Source organism: Hevea brasiliensis, chromosome 1, assembly GCF_030052815.1.
Source record: "Hevea brasiliensis isolate MT/VB/25A 57/8 chromosome 1, ASM3005281v1, whole genome shotgun sequence".
Classification (NCBI taxonomy): Eukaryota; Viridiplantae; Streptophyta; class Magnoliopsida; order Malpighiales; family Euphorbiaceae; genus Hevea; species Hevea brasiliensis.
In genome coordinates, this window is record NC_079493.1 from 49,647,265 (window position 1) to 49,663,274 (window position 16,010).

Sequence of the window (16,010 nt, forward strand, 5' to 3'; positions counted from 1 at the left end):
CATGCACCTTCAACGTCACATTCCAAGTGATGAATATTGAACCTGCCTACACTATGTTGCTGGGGAGGCCTTGGATCCATTCAGCGAATGCCGTTCCTTCAACTTTGCACCAGAAGATAAAGTACATCATGGACGGCAAAATCATCACTGTAAGAGGGGAAGAAGCCATATTGGTCACCAAGCCACAATCACTTCCTTATGTGGAAGCTGCTGAGGAGTCGTTGGAAAGCTCCTTCCAGGCCCTCGAATTACAAGAAACCATCTCAAGGAATGAAGGGGCTATGGCTATGGTAGCCAAGGTGATGTCAAGGAATGGGTTTGAAGAGGGCAAAGGGTTAGGCGCCGTATTGCAAGGGATTGTTGAATCTATACCGCCTATCCAGAAGGTAGGCCATTACGGTTTGGGTTATGAGGAGGACGCCCTCATGGATGGTCGATTCTGGATGAGGAACAGACTTCGGGATCAAAGATTTGACCAGAAATTCGGGAGAATGAAAGTAGTCCCGAGAATCACAGAGGTATTCACTAAACTAGTCATTGAAAATCTGGCAGAGGTTGAAGAATCACCCGATGAACCATCCATCGATGTCATCCACTTGGATTCCTTGTATGAGGCTCTGGTCTCGCTAATAACTGAAGGGCAAGAACTGGACAACTGGACAGCAGAGGACATCCCTGTACTTAATTTCGAGTAAAGTATTTCTGGTTATCTACACTTGATCATTTTGTCCATGGTGGCAAGTGTAATATTGTAAATGGACCCTTTTCTTATGTCATAAGTGTTAATGAATTAATAGCGCATTTCATATCCAATTCTCTTTTTCTTTCCTTTTGAAAATCATTCTTATAATATATTCCATTTTCGTTCATTCAGGACCATTCATCAATTAGCACCTAATAATTCAATAGACTCAGAAATTCCTCTGGTTAATTTTGAAATCCCCATAACTGCCATTACTTCAAATGATTCTGAGGTGGAACTCACAGAGGAAAGGGATGAAAGAGATGAACCTTCCCTAGTGCCTTGTGGAGACGAAACGCACACCATAAACTTAGGCACGGAAGAAGTTAAAAGGGAACTTAAGGTTGTGGAGAGTGAAGAATTGGGAGATATGATCAGTTTGCTCAAAGAATTCCTAGACGTGTTTTCCTGGAGCTATGATGATATGATTGGTTTGGACCCTCATATAGTGACGCACAAAATTCTCCTAATTTCGGGGATAATCCCGGTAAAGCAGAAATTAAGAAGAATGAATCCTGACACACTGCTCAAAGTTAGGGATGAGGTCAAGAAACAGTATGATGCTGGGTTCCTGGAAGTAGTCAAATATCCCCAATCGATAGCTAACGTTGTCCCGGTAATGAAGAAAGACGGGAGAGTCAGGGTGTGCATTGATTACAGGGATCTTAATAAAGCAAGCTTGAAAGATGATTTCCCTCTCCCTCACATTGATGTGTTAGTAGACAATGCTGCGGGATTGGGCAGGTGTTCGTGTATCGATGGGGCATCAAGGTAAAATCAAATCCCAATGGATAAGGAAGACAAGGAGAAAACTGCTTTTATCACTCAATGGGGGGTATTTTGTTATCGGGTCATGCCTTTCGGATTAAAGAATGCTGGAGCCACCTACCAATGCGCTATGGTCACATTATTCCACGATATGATGCATAAAGAAGTGGAGGTGTACGTGGATGATATAATCATCAAATCCAGGGGAGAAGAGAGCCATGTGCAGGTAATGAGGAAAGTATTCGAGAGACTCAGGAAATATCAGCTGAAACTGAACCCTGCCAAATGCATATTCGAAGCTAGATCTAGGAAATTGTTGGGATTCATAGTGAGCGAGAAAGGAATAGAAGTTGATCCAGACAAAGTCCGAGCCATTCAAGAGATGCCATCCCCAAAAACAGAAAGGGAGGTGCACAGTTTCTTGGGGAAGTTAAACTACATATCAAGGTTTATTTCCAATCTCACCGCTAAAGCTGAGCCTATTTTTAGTCTACTCCGAAAGAATAACACCACTCAATGAGATTCAGTTTGTTAAGAGGCTTTCGAGAAAATCAAGCGACTGGCCCAACCCACCAAGATTGGTTCCGCTTTCAGAGGTGAAGGTCACGATTTTGTATATGGCAGTCCAACAAAGCTCAATGGGATGTATTTTGGGGCAACATGATGATACCGGCCGAAAGGAAAGGGCTATTTATTACCTGAGCAAAAAGTTCAATGATTGTGAGTCGAGGTACTCTTTCCTAGAGAAAACTTGCTGCGCGTTAGCCTGGACAGCAAATCGCCTCAAACACTACATGTTGAATCACAAGACATGGCTCATCTCCAGGATGGATCCTATTAAGTATGTATTCAAAAGCCCATTCATGCCAGGAAGGATAGCCAAATGGCAGGTCATTCTCTCCCAATATGACATTGTCTATATGACCCGGAAAGCAGTGAAAGGTAGCGTGATCGCAGATCTCCTAGCAGAAAACCCTATCCAGGATTATGAAGCTCTGGATTTTCAGTTCCCCTATGAGCATATTAACGAAGTGGACTGCGGAGAAGAAGAGCCAGCTGATGTATGGGAAATGTACTTCGACGGAGCTGTCAATTTGTCCGGTAATGGAATCGGAGCTGTATTGGTATCCCCGGATGGAAAACACTTCCCGATAGCTATCAAGTTGAGATTTGACTACACCAACAACGTTGCAGAATATGAAGCTTGTGTGATGGGTCTATAGGCTGCCATCAAAATGAAAGTCAGGAAGTTGGAGGTATATGGAGACTTAGCCCTGATCATTTATCAAGTCAAGGGAGAATGGCAAACTAAGGATTCGAAGCTAATCCCATATCAGAAGTATTTACTGGAGCTGATTAAGAAGTTCGAAGAAATCTCTTTCAGTCACCTTAGTCGAGACAAGAATCAATTTGCAGATGCCTTAGCCACCCTGGCTGTTATGGCTCAAATGGAAGAAGGGCAGACGACTCAGGTATTAAAGATTAAGGCAAGGAGTGAGCCGGCATACTGCTTCATGATCGAAGAAGAACCTGATGGTAAACCTTGGTACCATGACATCTTGCTTTACATCAGAACCAGAGAATTTCCTTCAAGGGCAAGCAAAAATGAAAAGAGGATGATTCGGAGATTAGCATTGGGATACTTCCCCAGTGGAGAAACCCTATACAAGAGGAGCTCCAACGGCGAATTATTGAGATGTGTGGATGCAAAAGAGGTGAAGAGAATACTTTTCGAGACTCATGAGGGAAGCTGTGCAACCCATGCCAATGGGCATATGATGGCTAAGCAAATCATGAGACGAGGGCATTTTTGGACTAACATGGAAAAGGACTGCGTCGAGTATTTCTGAAAGTGCTATAAGTGCCAAATCTACGAGGATCCGATAAATGTTCTGCCTCACCAACTGTTCAACCTCGTTTCACCATGGCCTTTCGCAATGTGGGGCATCGATGTAATTGGTCCCATCAACCCTAAGGCGTCCAATGGGCATAGATTTATCCTGGTGGCTATCGATTACTTTTCTAAATGGGTCGAAGAGACATCATATGCCCACATTACACAGAACACATTTCTCAAATTCCTTAGAAATAATATCATCTGCCGGCATGGCCTCCCCAATGAAATCGTCACTGACAATGCCAAGAATTTGAATGGTCCGAAGATTCAGAAATTATGTGATCAATACAAAATCCGACATCTCAATTCCTCACCATACCGTCCCCAGATGAATGGAGCAGTGGAAGCCGCAAACAAAAATCTCAAGAGAATAATCCGGAAAATGACAGTCACTTATAAGGATTGGCATGATATGCTTCCCTACGCTCTTCATGCATACCGGACTTCTGTAAGGACATCAACTGGGGCAACCCCATACTCACTGGTTTACGGGATGGAAGCTGTACTACCTATTGAAGTAGAAATTCCTTCCCTAAGAATTCTGAAGGAATCAGGGATTGATGAGTCGGAATGGATCCAGTCAAGGTTGGACCAATTAAACTTGCTAGATGAGAAAAGGTTAGCGGCAGCATGTCACGGGCAGTTATACCAAAGAAGAATGGCCAGAGCATTTAACAAAGGGGTTCGCCCAAGTGAATTTCAACCAGGGAACTAGTCCTGAAAAAAGTGCTTCCGAATCAAAACGATCCCCGAGGAAAATGGTCACCAACCTACGAGGGACCCTATGTGGTTAAAAAAGCATTTTCTGGTGGGGCCTTGATCTTGACCCACATGGATGGTGAAGAATTTCCAAGACCTGTGAATGTCGACACCGTCAAGAGATACTATGCCTAAAAAAAAATAAAAAAAAATAAAGAGAGTAGGGGTGAAAACCCGAAAGGGCGCTCCTAGCAAAATGTGTGAAAGAAGGCGAAAACCCTGGAAGGGCGCTTTCTGTAAAATGAGTGAGGGACGAAAACCCGAAAGGGCGTCCTGAAAAAGCGAGCAAAAAAAAAATTAAAAATCTAGGGGTGAAAACCCGAAAGGGTATCCCGAGAACCAAAAGGGAGAAATAAGGAACGGGGCATGAAACCGAGGATGGAAAGAAACCATCATGGCATGAGGCTTCAGAGTGCTTGAAATAATGGCAGTTAAGAGACTTGAAAGCTAACTACAAGGAATATGTGAGATCTATCCTTGTACCTTTTTTCTTTGAAACCGTACCGTTGTTTCTTTAAACCATAATAAAGTCATACTTTCTTTGTGTTTATCTCTTTGCTTTTATCTTTCCCTATACTCACTCTTTAATATTGTCCTTCTTCAATCCCTTCATCTAATGCGCTATTAATCAGTTAAAATTTTGCCATAAGATTAGGATTTGAAAATTGATAACCTCACGTACTTTGCTATGATATTTGCAGGGAATGGCCTAAAAAAAAAAAAACTAGAGGTGAAAACTTGGAAGGGCACTTCTAGTCAAATGGACGAAAGGAAAGTGAAAACCTGCAAGGGCGCTTTTCGCAAAATAAGACGAAAGTCGAGAACAGAAAAGGGGCATCCAAAGAAATAAGGTCGTAGGTCAAGACTTGCAACTCGTCCTCCATTAATCATCGGCTTTCGGGATCCTGTTAAGTACACTTCATCAGGGAGGAACTTCTCGTGTCGAGATCAGACTTGCTTTGTAAGTTGATTTTAATTTTCCTGCATTTAAATTTCTTGTCAATCAACCTCTGGTTCCTCGATCTAAGTTGATTTTAATTTTCCTGTATTTAAATTTCCTGTCAATCAACCTCTGGTTCCTTGATCTAAGTTGATTTTAATTTTCCCTGCATTCAAATTTCCTGTCAACCAACCTCTGGTTCCTTGATATAAGTTGATTTTAATTTTCTTGCATTTAAATTTCCTGTCAATTAACCTCTGGTTCCTTGATCTAAGTTGATTTTAATTTTCTTACATTTAAATTTCCTGTCAATCAACCTCTGGTTCCTTGATCTAAGTTGATTTTAATTTTCCCTGCATTCAAATTTCCTGTCAATCAACCTCTGGTTCCTTGATCTAAGTTGATTTTAATTTTCTTGCATTTAAATTTCTTGTCAATCAACCTCTGGTTCCTTGATCTAAGTTGATTTTAATTTTCTTGCATTTAAATTTTTGATCTAAGTTGATTTTAATTTTCAGCATTTAAATTTCCTGTCAATCAACCTCTGGTTCCTTGATCTAAGTTGATTTTAATTTTCCTGTATTTAAATTTCTTGTTAATCAACCTCTGGTTTCTTGATCTAAGTTGATTTTAATTTTCAGTATTTAAATTTCCTGTCAATCAACCTCTGATTCCTTGATCTAAGTTGATTTTAATTTTCCTGCATTTAAATTCCCTGTCAATCAACATCTGGTTCCTTGATCTAAGTTGATTTTAATTTTCCCTGCATTCAAATTTCCTGTCAATCAACCTCTGGTTCCTTGATCTAAGTTGATTTTAATTTTCCTGCATTTAAATTTCCTATCAATCAACCTCTGGTTCCTTGATCTAAGTTGATTTTAATTTTCCTTGCATTCAAATTTCCTGTCAATCAACCTCTAGTTCCTTGATCTAAGTTGATTTTAATTTTCTTGCATTTAAATTTCCTGTCAATCAACCTCTGGTTCCTTGATCTAAGTTGATTTTAATTTTCCTGCATTTAAATTTCCTGTTAATCAACCTCTAGTTCCTTGATCTAAGTTTATTTTAATTTTCTAACATTTTAATTCCCTGTTACCAACCTCAGGGTGCCGACCTAAGTGGGTTTTAGTTTCCTGACTTTAATTTCAAATTTCAAATTTTAGTCGTCCAAAATATGGGTCTGAATCTTTACGTAATCCCTACACGGAAATTTTTTCTAGTAGGAATTATGTAAAGAGGGGCAGCTGTCGACACCATATTTTGGCTGATCCCTGAAATTAATAAACTTTGAAGCCGATCCCTAACACAGTCTCCCTTTGCTAACTAACCACATTTCCGATCTCTCCTCAAAAGGAATCTAATTAACACTAAGTCCCCATATCATTTGAAGCCTCACCGATCTCTCAAACCAATTGTCAAGTCCCCTGATTAGCCAATTATATTTCTGATCTTTCTTGTCAAACGAGATTGAACCAACATTATGCCTTCGTGCCACCAGTCTTATTGCCGATCTCTCATTTAAAAGTTTGGGAATAATAAAGTTAAGGTGTCGATCCGGTTTAATGATGATCCCGATCTTAAGTATCCAAATTAAATTTCCAATTTTAATTAAGTCCCGTTTAGCGTTGGTTCCCAGCCGATCTCATGCTTATTGTGTTTTCCGACCTTTTACACTTGGATTAATAATCACTTTTAGTTGTTGTTTTAATATGCTCAGACAATCAAGTGCTTATGCAATTCAGAGATTTTCCGATCACATCCATTCATTTAACAAAAAGGGAATTTCATTTCATTTCATATTAAAATTTGTACAAGTCATTCGGCTGGGGAATATCCCCCAACCTGATCTACATTTTGTTCGCTCCCTCTCTCACCTTCAGCCTCCTCTTCACTATCCTCACCTTCGTCCTGGGGAGCCAGATCCACCATCCAAGAGAAGTCCTCCTCAGGATATCGCTTCCTGAGCTCGGCTAAGAGATCCCTATGAGCATTCACATAAGCGCTGGCCTCCCTTGTCACCGCCTCTTCTTCTTTTGCTCTGAGCTCCTCAGTGAGGTGAGCGACTTCACCGGCTCGGAGCACCCGAACTTCTTCAAGAACATGATCTAGCTCGGTCAGAACTTAAGCTTGCTCAGCCAGCTTATCCTTGTAAAACTTAATCCGCCCCTCAATTTCAGATATATAGTTCTGAGCGGATGAGAGTTGGGATCAGAGGGAAGCCACTTCATGACCCATCTTCTCGACCTCCTTACCCAGGCGGTGAGCCTTCTCCCGGACAATGTGCTGGTTCACTAAACACTCCACGTTCAGGCTCATAGACCGGGTCAGGATGTCATCAAGATTGTCCGGGGACAGCCTATCCCAATCCTCCTAAAAGCAGATAGAAGCCTCCAGAACCTTATCCAAACCCGGATTCTCCAAAACAGTTTGGTTCTTCTCCAGGGAATGGATCAGCACTTGAGCGCTGCGGGAGAGGGTCCTCAAGGTAGGTTGGGAAGGACCCCCTTCCGCGCTCAAGGCAACTGGAGGGGGTGGTGGCGGCTCTTCTTAGCGAGGAGGAGATCGGATAACTTCTATGTTGGGGATCGGCTGCCTCGAAGGTTGAGATGAGCCCCTTGCATTTCCTCAGCTTCATGCCCGGGCGTCTGGAGCAGCTCAGATCGCTTCATCTCCCACACTTTCTGGGAGACCTCCCTCTTCCTCTTTCGGCTCTCCTTGGAAGCTTCACCGCTTGCCATACCTGCACAAAAAAGAGGTCAGTGAGATCGCTAAGGTCCAAAGATCTGAGATATAGAAAATACCAATGCCAAGGTCAGAGAGCTGAAGCCCGCGATCTTCATCAGAGATCAACTCCATTGTCCAGTGATGTAGTTCGGCAGTCACTGCATCCAAACAAGAGAACTTCTCTCTGGCCGCCTGATCTTTCAGCTCCATCACCATCAGGCCTTCTTCCCTATTTAGGGTGAGGCACTTTGGAAGTAAGGGTCCCTGGTGCAACCAGCTGCGAGGGAAGCCCTAAAAGCCGTTCGGAATTTTGCTCCTCAGAATGAAGAAGCGATTCTTCCAATTCTTCAGGGAGGAGGGCAGATCGGTAAAAAGCCCGCAATGTGGCTTCGCCTGGAAGAACCAATACTCATCGTCCTTTTAAAAAGTTAATCTATGTAGTTCGCGAATACCTTAGCTGTAGGATGGAGTCCCTTAGGTCGGTAGAGGCCTCTGAAGGCTACTAGGATCCGCCACGAGTTCGGGTGAACTTGGGCGATGCACACTTGGTGAAATTTTAAAACTTCCTTGAAGAAGTCATCAATGGGGAACCACAGCCCAGCCTTTAATTGTTCTTCGTATACCATGATCATATCATTCTCCTCGAAGAAATGATCGGCACAAAGATCGCTGTGACACTTAATCAGCTCGTATGAATCAGGCCGGATGTTGTACTCCTGGCTGAATGACTGCAGGTCAGTTTCTTGCAGGAATGATGGCAGCTCATCCATGGGAAGATTTTCTCTCCCTGAAGAAGGTACATGCCTTGATGGTGCTGCTTGCCCCTGAGCTGGAACGGAGACCCTAGGAGGTTCAGGTCGCACGCTTGGTCTGACCACCTCCACTTAATCAAACGACCACGAGATCTGAATGGAAGGGGGGCTTGCCGCTCTCTGACCCTCGGCACTGCTCATTTTCAAAGGAAATAGAGAATTTAAACTAAAAGGAGGATCAAAACCCTTACCGGAGCTTGATCGGTGTCAGAAGAACTTGAAAAATTGAGAGAATTTCGTAATCGTTCGCGGGATGCTGAAAATGACATAAGACAGTAACTGGCTGACCCATCCCCTATTTATACCCGTCTGAGCATTTAATGCTCACAGTGTTCCAGGCGGTGCATCGGTTAGCGGGATTCGCCAGCTTTTTCTGACACGTCTCACGAATATTTCAGAAATTCTATAATAAAAGGGATCGGCTAGTTACAGATCGAGGCGGATCGGTTAATGGTTGTTCAGTTAGGAACCGGATCGGATAAACACATCAGAGATCAAAAAATAATCAACGCAATAATAATAAAAATGATAGTTGTCAAAATAAAATTTTACTTCCGAAAAGGTCGGATTACATCATTTGGGCGATCTCTAGAGATCGGATTACATTAAAAGTCGAATTACATCATTTGGGCGATCTCTAGAGGTCGGATTATATTAAAAGTCGAATTACATCATTTGGGCGATCTCTAGAGATCAGATTACATTGAAGGTCTGATTACATCATAGGGGGGATCTCTAATAAAGACCTATGTCAAAGCCTAGTCTCGTGGCTGAATCAAAAGATGTGTTTGATCGGGAGACCGGCCATTGACATCGGATAGATGTACAGCTTAGATGGGGTGATTATGACTCTCATGAGGATGGAGAGTCATCTCCACTGTCATCGACCAGAACCAAGCTGTAGTCGGGACGCCCAATGTGGTGAGGAGCCAAATGAACTTTGAGGGGCAGTCACCAATGTTAAGGGGAATATTAGCAGTCTTCTCGCCCGAAATCAGTTCGCCGATTATATCGGTCGAACGATTCGAGATTGACACGATCGAAGTCCTCGATCCAGGTCGATAAACTAATCTGCTTCTCTCGCTGTCATCAAATGAGGTTATCATAATTCTCCGATCACCGGGATCATAAATTTTCAGTCGAGAAATAAAAAGGACAATCAGAAAAAGATCAAAAGCCATTATCATGGCCGGGACTATTGCCGGAGCAGTTAGAACAGGGAATGTGAGAAGGAAGAGGAGAAAATCAAATGCAGAGGGCTTTCTCGTTGAAGGTATATATAGGAAAAATCTGAGCATTTATTGCAAGCAGAAAACGAAGCGGATGCCTCGAAAATCGAAGGAATAAATGCTTTGACTAAACCGAACCAGAAAGACGAAGAGACCGGAGTAGGGGAGATCGGAAAAGGATCATGCTAGAAAGATCGGAAGGGAGGGGAGATCAGAAAACAAAGAGAATAAGATGCCTGCCGCTGTCTTCATAATCAGAGCCTAGGTAGTTAAAGCGTCGCAGACGAAATCTCCACCGCACGCCCCAGAATCGCCCGCATTACTGACATGTGCCAGAGTATGTCATGACAGTGCTGTACATCCCAATCTCCACCGTTGATCTTACTTGTAAGGATGAGCCCAGAGCCCTTGGATCGAAGAAGAAGACGACAAGACCAGCGCCTTTCACTCCTAGCCCTCGGATCGCCATTGACAAGAAAATTTTGGGCCGTTAGATTAGAAGAGAGTAAGGACAAATATTCTGAAAGAGATCTCAACCGTTCATTCTGATTATCTTTAATTCCCGAGCCTCAGATCATGTCCTTTAAAATCCTAACCCTCCATCTCCCTCAAAACAAATCCTAACCCTTCATGGGGAGCACCCGATTCCTATAAATACCTGCATGAAAACTGTTCAAAGGGAGGACGAAAAAAAGGTGGTGACTATAGCGGAAGGACTCTGAAACTCAATTCAGTTCGTTACTCTGCTATTTTTGAGCTTTCATAAGAAAAAACTTTTGAAACCAGTTTTCTGAAGTATTTTCTTGTAAAGGGATATTTGAATACTGAAACTCTCCATTTTCAGTTCGTTCATTATCCTATGATTTTTAGTTCTTTGTTATCTTTATTTCCACTCCCGTTGTCTAAGCTCAACTTCATTCAAACTTGGTTATTATTTTGACCTGACTGCATCTTAGCGAAGAATCCTTCATTTCCAGGCGAACCCTAACCCCCAGGCTATCAGCCCGTGGTCCTATTACGTTTTGTGATTCCGTAGTTAGTTAAGTAGATTCGACTTCCTACAGGTGAGTGCTTATATCGCTACTTTATCAAGTGCTCGTTTTATTTTACGTATTTCCTTCATTTTTATGTTTGTAATTTTCACCAAAATTATATTGCGTTAAAAAAAATGTGAAGAAGGTTATGCCCGAGTTTATTTCTTTGTTAATCAGTCCATTCTTTTTGTTAATCTTCGTTACTTCTGAATGCAAGAGTTCTAGTCCCGAGTAGCGTATAAGTAGTTGGATAAAATGTAGGTAACTGTATCTTAAGCGTTTCTTTAAAAATGGAAGGTCTGAATAATAAGTCAGGGAAAATAGCAAAGTTGAATCACTAGGCTAACACAGAAGACGATTGGGTAAGACGTCATAAGGTGGAATAAAACAAAATCTTAGATAAATAAACGGAATAGATCGGGTATCATAAGGTACTGGTAAGGCGACCACATAGGAGGTCGGTAAAATTCAGTCTGGCATCCTCGGTCTAGTCACGAGGTTCCAATGAGTTAAAAGAAGCCTTATTCCGATCCCCGGTATCTTTGAATGCCAGAACCCTTAGTCTTAGGCTCTTGTGATGGGTAGCTATAATCAAATTTTGAGAGGTCGGAAAAGTCCTTATCTGACTCCTATTAAAATAAAAGAGATTGGAGGAGAGTTCTTATCTGATTCTCACTCCAAAATTTTAACAGATATTTAAAAGAGATCAGAGGAGAGTTCTTATCCGATTTTCAAGCCTAAAATTTTAATAAAGAGATCGGAGGAGAGTTCTTATCCGATTCTCACTACAAAATTTTAACAGATATTTAAAAGAGATCGGAGGAGAGTTCTTTTCTGATTCTCAAGCCTAAAAATTTTAACAAATATTTAAAAGGGATCGGAAGGGAGTTCTTATCCGATTCTCAAACCCAAAATTTTCATAAATATTTAAAAGAGATCGGAGGAGAGTTCGTATCCGATTCTCAAATCGAATTCTAACAAATATGCAAAACGACCCCTTAAACAAAACTGATATGCAATAGTAACTCACTAAGGGTCGACTCATTTATTTATGTATCTGGGTAACCCGAATTGGTGAAAAATAAAATATGCCCTTTTACCAGGAGGATTAACATCTCCGTTTGAACCTCCTAACTATCAATTCTAGTTTATAAAGAGCTCGAAGTTAAATCTGCTTACCCTCATTGAGGGACGAGGTGGGGTGTCTAACACCTTCCTCACCCGTTTACGGACCCCGAACCTAGAATCTCTGTTTTTGAAGTGGTTTCATTTTAATTTATTTTTGCAAATGGTTTTCTTTAATTTCCCTCAAAATTAAAGTGGCGACTCGTCACTCTTTCCCACTTCGGTGAGGGTTCGTTCAGGCGACCGCAAAACACCTTGCGACAGGGAGGTATCTGTCCCATCTCCCCTTAGATTCAATAACACAAGTTCTCAGTATATTCTCGAGGGCTTATCACATATTACAAGTTATTATTATCATTTCATTTCATTGTTTACAGGAACTCAATGAGTTTCAGAATTTACCTAAATTACTTGTTTCGACTATCCATCCTTCTGGAGATGATAAGTCATACTAATATATCTAAGCTTATAGTAATTTTTTTGGTAATGGTAGTCCACATTGGTATAATCGAGTCATTGACTCTAGCCACTTCATAATTATGATCTTTTGATATGCTAGTTTTGAAGTTTTAAATTTCTGACTAGAATTTTTACATTATTTCCCGTAATAGTACTCTATTCAGGCGTAACTATATCACATTATAGATTACTTACAAATATTTTAATTTTATTGTACCACGAGGAAGCACGTAGCTATACACAATAATCCCATATCGGTACTGTAATCTGCAGCTTACAATACAAACATCGAGAACATTACATAGTCACTACGTTATAACCTCATGGAATAGGTTTTCTACTTCTTTTTCTAATGCCCTCTGTGACTCTGAGTCCATATCTTAACTTTGAATAATAAAAAGTAAACAGATCTGCATTAGTGTCAACTCAACTCTTATGAATGCAATGCATGTATGCACACTAGTTCTTTTTACTTATCTGTGCCTAGGAACGCCTAAACCGTGCTCTAATACCACTAAATGTAACACTCCTCACCCGTCTACATTGTAGTCGAGCAAGGTGTGCTACACGGTGTACCGAAGCACCTAATCTTATCTAATTTCATTATAGTTCTTGATTTATTTGTTTAAAAACTTTATCTGTGGTTTAGGCTATTTTTACTTTTATCATATAACAAATTTGGGAATTTTAAACATTTTAACAATAATCTGGCAGAGTGCCGGCTGTAATTTGGACTAACAGTTTTTCTGAACCTACCAAAAATAATTTTAATATATACTCAAATTCATAACTCAGATTATCCCAAAGCATTCTCAACAGTTTCTCAAATTCAGATTCAGTCTCAAAATTTCTCAAACTCAATCTCATTCTGAATCATCATGATCAGATACTTAACTCATATATCAGAATTCTTACATTTCATTAACTTATATAATTTGCCAACTAATTACATAAGTTTGTCAAGTACAGGATATATAAATAATTTACAATATACTTAGAATGAACAAAATACATAACATGTGTAAATATGAGCCCTATCTATATGCATTGCTGAAGAGGTGACAACCTTGTACTCTTCTGACACTTTTGCAGATCTGGACTCCAAAAATCTCAGTCGAAGTACCTGTGCGAGGAAGCAATTCCATCGCGCTAAGCATTTCTGCTTAGTGGTGCAATAATATAACAAGAAATAATATATACAAATAAAGAAAGAAATAAATCATAAATCGAATACTCAGGAATCAATTTAATTTGGTATGGTATTTCTAGTATCAACGATCTTATATACTAGTTTGTTCCTCTTTGGAAATGCTTAGTTTATAACTTTTCAGTAATACTACTCAGTATATAAATTATTCTAATTGTATTGTATTTCAAGCCTCTATGGTTCTATAATTTATATTTTTGTTATGTTTCTTTTGCTAATCTCTTTTACTCATTCTTTCAATACTTAATTTAATTGTACTAAAATTTCATTATACTTAACTTAGCTGCCTGAATTGAATAATGTTTTAATTGACTGCCCATGTAGCCTATACACTGACCAGACTTGATAAATGTATATACTAGCACTGGGTACTTAGTACCTTAGGCCGTCACACTATCAGTCACAAAGTGTCTCTCGGTGTGCAAATAGTGTGGCTAAAAAGCCATATAATCAATCAGGCATTAAGCCGAGTATAATAACACAATCTATATAGCCATAGGCTATTAAAATCATAGTATGGCATAATAACCATAAAACACAATATGATGCAAAGTCATTTATAGAACAGCTGTCAGAATCCTATTGGCATGCCAACCTATCCAAACTAGTCAACTAGGCAAACTAGGACATATTACAAGATTAAATATTTATTTCTTTATTTTTAGGGTTTACTGGTCATTATACAATTCATTGGTCAATGAAAATATTGACCTTTTCATACATCATGCATAAGTTGATTCTAGTATCAACATGTCACAGTTTACAATTCAATATGCTGTCAATATAATGCAATTTATCATTTTTACAAGATGGCATTCATTGCCAAATTACTTTAAGTATCATTGTTTGTAAATGTCAAATTCTCAATTTTAGTGTGCTAGATTGTTCTGGCTTAAAGTCCTATTTCTCTTGGTTTTTAGCTTACGGAGAAAGAAGCAAAATTGTAGCTCTATGTCTTATTGCACTCGGGAAAAAATTTCAGGTCATTCCAAGTTGTATAGACCAAGATATGGTCAATTTACTAAAGTTGGACAGATTGCACCTTTAGTGCAAAATTTGGTCAATTTTAGGTCACTTTTAGTTCTGGCAGTTTTGGTACCCAAACTTGTGCAAGCTACTTGACTTGGTTCTGGTCATTTATGGGCTTTGGTGTCTTCATAAGAATTGTAGCTCTATGTCTTATTGCACTCTGGGCAAAGTTTCAGGTCATTCTGAGTTGTATAGACCAAGATATAGTCAATTTACTAAAGCTGGACAGATTGCACCTTTAGTGCAAAATTTAGTCAATTTTATGTCACTTTTAGTTCTAGCAGTTTTGGTACCCGAATTTGTGCAAGCTATTTGACTTGGTTCTGGCCATTTCTGGGCTTTGGTGTCTTCATAAGAATTGTAGCTCTATGTCTTTTCTATCCATGGTAAAAATTTCAGGTCAATTGGACCTGGTTTGAGTGAGTTATGGTCATCCTAATGACTACTGTTCATATGGTCAAAAATCTGGGTTTGCAATGTTGCCATTCCGGATTTGGTCATTTTTAAGGTGAGTTTCTAGACAAAATTTTGGCAATATTTCTACATGAAAGTTGTCCTATTTGGTGTCTAGTTTCACCCCCCCATTGGCCTCATACCGATTGGGTTCACAGTTTTGCACTTATGACCTAATTTAAGTGCTGCCAACATACACAACCTGCATTTGAATATCACACTTCCAATTTTGACAATCCACCTTCTCCCAATACTTCAACATTTAATCATGGCACTTCTATATATATTGTACACAATTCTAGCAAGGTATTTTGAATAGAACACTCAAGTGTTCAATGCACACAATACACCATTTAAGTTCAACATTTACTTCCACCAAAATTCAACATACCTCAATATCAATCCTACACATACACTTCCATGGCAATTACATAAACTGCCCACCATTCAACACCATCATATTTCATTGATAAATTTCATAAACTCACACACAAATTCATGATATTTAAGGCTGCCCAACATGGCAGTTTACTAAAGCATCAAAGTCCCACTATTAAACCCTTAATTCAAGCACTAACATACACACATTTGGACATTAACCTACTACAACTTCCATTGAGTTAATCAACCTTAGTTCCCATCCATATAAATATAAGAATAAGTCACTAACCATGCATTTTCATGGCTGCCAAAACTAAGGTTCATCAATACTCATCATTTCCTCAATTTTTCTTAGCAATTCAACTTACCCAAAGCTCAACACAAGGATTAGTGAAGGTAAATGGAAAGATTAAGCACTAACCTTTGTTTAGAGCTTGCTAAACCTTGAAAT